Raw genomic sequence first — 6,734 nt, 5'->3', positions numbered from 1 at the left:
GGATTAACCGAAAGCGGTAACATGCTACGCTACTCTAATTCAAGCAGTATAGAGAAGAATAGGCGATATCTGGTGATCAGGGGGGCTTGCCTGGTTGCTCTGGCAAGTGAAGGGTTCGTCGTCGATGTAGTCGATCACAGGGGTACCGGCAGCGGTCTCGGGGTCTACCGGAAAGAAGTAACGGAGGGGGAACACAATAAATAACATAGCAATCAAAGCATCACAAAGCCTAACATGGCAATACGCGGTGCTAGGGGTGACCTAACGCAGTACTAGGTGCTACTGGCGAAGGGGGGAAACATCCGGGAAAGTGTTCCCGGTGTTTGGCATTTTCGGACAGATGAAAGGGAGGGGGACGGTTGCATGTTCGCTATGCTAGGAACGCGTGGCAGACAAACGGACTGCATATTTGGGTTCGTCTCGTCGTTCTGAGCAACTTTCATGTACAAAGTATTTTCATCTGAGTTACGGATTATTTTATATGATTTTTCTAAGTTTAAATGATTTTCTAAATTTCCAGGATTTAGTTTAATTCGAAAATAAAAGATAAATTGCTATGGGTACACATAAGTGTACCCAGAAGTGTGCGTATGAGACTGACATGTGGGCCCAATCAGCAGTTGACTGGGTCAACATTGACTGGTCAAGGGGGGCGCTGGGGTCCCACCTGTCACTGACTGGGACTGCCAAGTCAGTGGTTTTACTGGTCAAAAGACCAGTGGGACCCATGTGTCAGTGAGACATTTCAATTAACAAATTTATGTTATGTTAATTAGTGTTATTAGCTGTGGGGGCCCTGCCGTCTGTAGCATAGTGTTTAAAAGCTTAATTAATTTAACAGATTAGCTGGGGGCGCATGTCATTGACTTCCGTACCTTTAAACAGGCTTTTAAATGAAATGGGTCCACATGTCATTTTCAGTTATTCAAATAGACCATTTTATTAGGTTCTAATCAGGTGGTTAGGGGAATAGTTAAACCGAGCAGGCCCACACGTCAGTGGGTCAACCCACTGTTAGAACATGTGTGTGCGTGTGCGTGCCCGTCTATGAGTTCAGAGAACGGCGGCGCCGTGCGGAGCCGGTGGCTCTGGCGACCAAAAGGGGCAGCCCCGGGTGCCAAACGGATAAGCACGAGGCGTCGCGTTGAGACGTGCCTTCGTCTGAAGCTAGGGGCGACGGAAGGCGGCGACTACGCCAGAGCTAGCGGCAAACGGCGCTGGAGGGCACGGGGAGGAGGGGGAAAAGGCCGTGGGGGGCCGGAGGCTCACAACGAAACCGGTAGGGTGCTCGACGGAGGCGGAGGAGGTCGGGGCCGAGCGGATCGACGACGAGGTTAGCGGCGGCGTCCGACGGTGTCGCAGGAGGGGGGCGCCGGTCGTCGAGGGGACTTCAGCGAGGGGAGCAAGGCGAGGGAGGACGGATCCGCGACGGGGCCTCCAGGATTCGTCCCCTCTCCGGCGAGGAGGCGGCTTGGCGCGACACGGACGCGGAGGACGAGGCGGCTGCGGCTATGGCCGGAGCTTCTGCATGGCGGTGGCGCGAGGACGACGATAGGAGGCGGATCCGGCGACGTCGGCAGGGACGACCGGGGCCGGCGGGCAGTGGGGAGGACGGCGTGGTGGAGGGAGAGGAAGGAGACCGGGATGGGCGGCGCCGGTGAGGTGGCATCGTGGGTGATGACGGAGGCGGGGCGGGACGGTGACCGATGAGCGTCGGCAGCGCCAAGGGCGGGGCGCTGCCCAAATCGGGATAGGGGAAGGGGCGAGGGGGATCGTGGGGGTGAGTTGGGAGGAGTGGGTGTCTAGGGTTAGTGGGGTGGGGGTTATACTGGGTCAACGGGTGGGCCGGCCTGATTGGCCCCGAGGCCATCTGGGCCGTGGCCCAGTGAGAGAGGGGGGTGTTCTCTTTTTATCCTTTTGTTTTTTTACTGTTTTACTTTTAATTTTCTTTTTAGTTTAGTTTTATAAAATATAAAATTAGTTTCTAAAATAGTGTTACTATTTATTCTAATGCCAAAATAACTTGGGCTCCCAAATAAATTAGCTAAATATTTCATATATTATAAAAAGCATTTACTTATTGGTTTTAGCTGCTGTTCGGCTCATTTTAGAGTATTTACACATTTTATAAAGGTGTGGTTTCTCCACCAATATTACTTAGGATTTATTTGTTCCATTTTGAACATTTTAGTTTTAATTGTTGAAAACTTTAATTGTTTTGACTTTAATTCAAACTTGAATTTGAATCAGTTTCTAACTAACGCGAGATTAGCAACAGTAATCGAGGTGACGTGGCATTATTAGCAGAGGTTACTGTAGCTTGATTATCCGGGCGTCACAAGAGGTAGCATGTCCCTTATGTATTCCTCCGAGGTTACGGTTTCAATAACATTAGTTTCAACATTATAGGATTACCTGAGATATAATGTTTGATTCTTTGACCGTTCACCACCTTCGGATTTGTGCCTTCGAAGTTGTTGATTTTTATGGCACTGGAACGATAGGCCTCCTCGATAACGTATGGACCTTCCCATTTAGAAAGAAGTTTTCCTGCAAAAAATCTTAAACAAGAGTTGAATAGCAACACATAATCACCTAAATTAAACTCACGCTTTTGTATCCTTTTATCATGCCATCTTTTAACTTTTTCTTTAAACAGTTTCGCATTCTCACAGGCCTGGGTTCTCCATTCATCAAGTGAGCTAATGTGAAATAGCCTCTTCTCACCGGCAAGTTTGAAATCATAATTGAGCTGTTTAATGGCCCAATATGCCTTATGTTCTAGTTCGAGAGGTAAGTGACATGCTTTTCCATAAACCATTTTATACGGAGACATGCCCATAGGATTTTTATATGCAGTTCTATAGGCCCATAATGCATCATCAAGTTTCTTGGACCAATTCTTTCTAGATCTATTAACAGTCTTCTGCAAAATTAATTGGAGCTCTCTATTACTCAATTCTACTTGACCACTAGACTGTGGGTGATATGGAGATGCAATTCTATGATTAACGTCATACCTGGCAAGCATTTTACGAAAAGCACCATGAATAAAATGTGAACCACCATCAGTCATTAAGTATCTAGGGACTCCAAACCTCGGGAAAATAACTTCTTTAAGCATCTTAATAGAGGTGTTATGATCAGCACTACTAGTTGGAATAGCTTCTACCCACTTAGTAACGTAATCAATAGCAACTAAAATATGAGTATAGCCATTAGAGGAAGGAAACGGTCCCATATAATCAAAGCCCCAAACATCAAATGGTTCAATAACAAGTGAGTAATTCATAGGCATTTCTTGACGTCTACTAATATTACCAATTCTTTGACATTCATCACAAGATAGGACAAACTTACGAGCATCCTTGAAAAGAGTAGGTCAATAAAAACCGGATTGCAATACCTTATGCGCAGTTCTATCTCCAACGTGATGTCCTCCATAAGCCTCGGAGTGACACTTGCGCAGGATCTGTTCCTGTTCATGCTCAGGTACACAATGTCTAATAACACCATCTACTCCTTCTTTGTAAAGGTGTGGGTCATCCCAGAAGTAATGTCTTAAATCATAGAAAAACTTTTTCTTTTGCTGGTATGTGAAACTAGGTGGTATAAATTTAGCAACAATGTAATTAGCATAATCAGCATACCATGGAGCAGTACGAGAAGCATTTGTGACAGCTAGTTGTTCATCAGGGAAGCTATCATCAATAGGTAGTGGGTCATCAAGAACATTCTCTAACCTAGACAGGTTGTCTGCAATGGGGTTCTCAGCTCCCTTTCTATCAATAATATGCAAATCAAATTCTTGTAGCAAGAGAACCCATCTAATAAGTCTAGGTTTAGCATCTTTTTTTCATAAGATATTTAATAGTAGCATGATCAGTGTGAACAGTTACTTTTGAATCAACAATATAAGGTCTGAACTTATCACAAGCAAATACAACCGCTAAAAATTCTTTTTAGTAGTAGCATCATTTCTCTGGGCATTGTCCAGAGTTTTACTAGCATATTGGATAACATTTAATTTCTTATCAACTCTTTGTCCTAGAACAGCACCTACAGCATAATCGCTAGCATCACACATAATTTCAAAGGGTAAATTCCAATCAGGTGGCTGAACAATAGGTGCAGAAATCAAAGCTTTCTTGAGTATTTCAAATGCTTCTACACAATCATCATCAAAGACAAAAGGAATATCTTTTTGTAAGAGATTAGTCAGAGGCCTAGAAATTTTTGAGAAGTCTTTAATGAACCTCCTATAAAAACCGGCATGACCAAGGAAACTTCGTATACCTTTAATGTCCTTGGGACACGACATCTTTTCAATAGCATGAACTTTAGCTTTATCAACTTCAATACCTCTTTCAGAAATTTTATGCCCCAAGACAATACCTTCATTAACCATAAAGTGGCACTTCTCCCAATTCAAGACAAGATTAGTTTCTTCACATCTCTGCAAAACTCGATCAAGGTTGCTCAAGCAATCATCAAAAGAAGTTCCATATACGGAGAAATCATCCATGAAAACATCAACAATCTTTTCACAAAAATCAGAGAATATAGCCATCATGCATCTTTGAAAGGTAGAAGGTGCATTACATAAACCAAAAGGCATACATCTATGATCAAAGGTACTGAAAGGACAAGTAAATGTGGTCTTTTCTTGATCCTCTTTTGACACAGGTATTTGAGAGAAACCAGAATAACCATCTAGAAAGCAAAAGTGTGTATGTTTGGATAATCTTTCTAGCATTTGATCAATAAAAGGTAAAGGGTAATGATCCTTTTTAGTAGCTTTATTTAATTTGCGGAAATCAATTACCATTCTATAACCTGTAACAATTCTTTGTGGGATCAATTCATCTTTATCACTAGGAAGAACAGTAATACCTCCCTTCTTGGGGACACAATGGACATGACTTACCCACTGACTATCAGCAATGGGATAAATTATACCTGCCTCCAGAAGCTTTAGTATTTCTTTTCTTACCACTTCTTTCATCTTAGGATTTAACCTTCGTTGGTGATCAACAACTGGTTTAGTGTCTTTCTCCAATTTTATTTTGTGTTGGCATAGAGTGGGACTAATGCCCTTAAGATCATCAAGAGTATATCCAATAGCAGCACGGTGCTTCTTTAGAGTTTTCAATAATTTCTTTTCTTCATGCTCTGAAAGGTCAGCACTAATAATAACAGGATATGTCTTCTTTTCATCAAGATATGCATATTTAAGAGTATCAGGTAAAGGTTTAAGCTCAAACACGGGATCACCCTTGGGTGGAGGAGGATCCCCTAGGATTTCAACACGCAAGTTGTGTTTCAAAATAGGTCCTTGTTTAAAGAATACTTCATCTATTTTCCTTCTTTCATTCATGAACATATCATTTTCATGGTCTAGAAAATATTGTTCTAAAGGATCATTACGAGGCACGGCAATAGAAGCAAGACCAATAATTTCATCTTTACTAGGCAATTCCTCATCACGGGGTTGTCTACGAAATTTAGCAAAATTAAACTCATGAGACATATCACCCAGACCAATAGTAACAACATCCTTTACGCAGTCTATCCGAGCATTAACAGTATTCAAGAAGGGTCTACCAAATATAATGGGACAAAAGTTATCTTGTGGGGAACCAAGAACAAGAAAATCAGCAGGATATTTAACTTTCCCACACAAGACTTCAACAACTCTAACAACCCCAACTGGTGAAATAGTGTCTCTATTGGCAAGCTTAATTGTAACATCAATTTCTTCTATCTTAGCAGGTGCAATATCATGCATAATTTCTTTGTATAAGGAATGAGGTATTGCACTTGCACTAGCACCCATATCACACAAGCCATGATAACAATGATCTCCTATTTTAACAGAAATAACAGGCATGCCTACAACAGGTCTATGTTTATTTTTAGTATCAGGTCTAGCAATTCTAGCAGCTTCATCACAAAAGTAAATAACATGCCCATCAATATTATCAGCCAAAAGATCTTTAACCATAGCAATACTAGGTTCAACTTTAATTTGCTCAGGGGGTTTGGGTGTCTTAATATTACTTTTGTTGACCACAGTTGAAGCTTTAGCATGATCCTTTATCCTAACAGGAAAAGGCGGTTTCTCAATATAAGCAGTAGGAACAATAGGATCATTATATGCGATAGTCTTTTCTTCAACTTTAATAGGTCCAACTACTTTTACTTCAATGGGAGGATTATATTTAAACCACTTCTCCTTAGGGAGATCAACATGAGTAGCAAATGATTCACAAAAAGAAGCTACTATCTCAGAGTCAAGTCCATATTTAGTGCTAAATTCACGGAAAACGTCGGTATCCATAAAAGATTTAACACAATCAAACTTAGGTGTTATACCTGACTCCTTACCTTCGTCGAGATCCCAATCTTCAGAGTTGTGTTTAATTCTTTCCAATAAATCCCATTTGAATTCAATAGTCTTCATCATAAAAGAGCCAGTACAAGAAGTATCGAGCATGGAGCGATTATTGAGAGAAAGCCGAGCATAAAATTTTTGAATAATCATTTCTCTTGAGAGCTCATGATTGGGGCATGAATATAACATTGACTTAAGCCTCCCCCAAGCTTGAGCAATGCTTTCTCCTTTGCGAGGCCAAAAATTATATATATAATTACGATCACGATGAACAAGATGCATAGGATAAAACTTCTGATGAAATTCCAATTTCAATCGGTTGTAGTTCCATGATCCCATA

Source organism: Triticum aestivum, chromosome 2D (assembly GCF_018294505.1).
Source record: "Triticum aestivum cultivar Chinese Spring chromosome 2D, IWGSC CS RefSeq v2.1, whole genome shotgun sequence".
Lineage (NCBI taxonomy): Eukaryota > Viridiplantae > Streptophyta > Magnoliopsida > Poales > Poaceae > Triticum > Triticum aestivum.
This window is presented reverse-complemented; position numbering follows the sequence as displayed.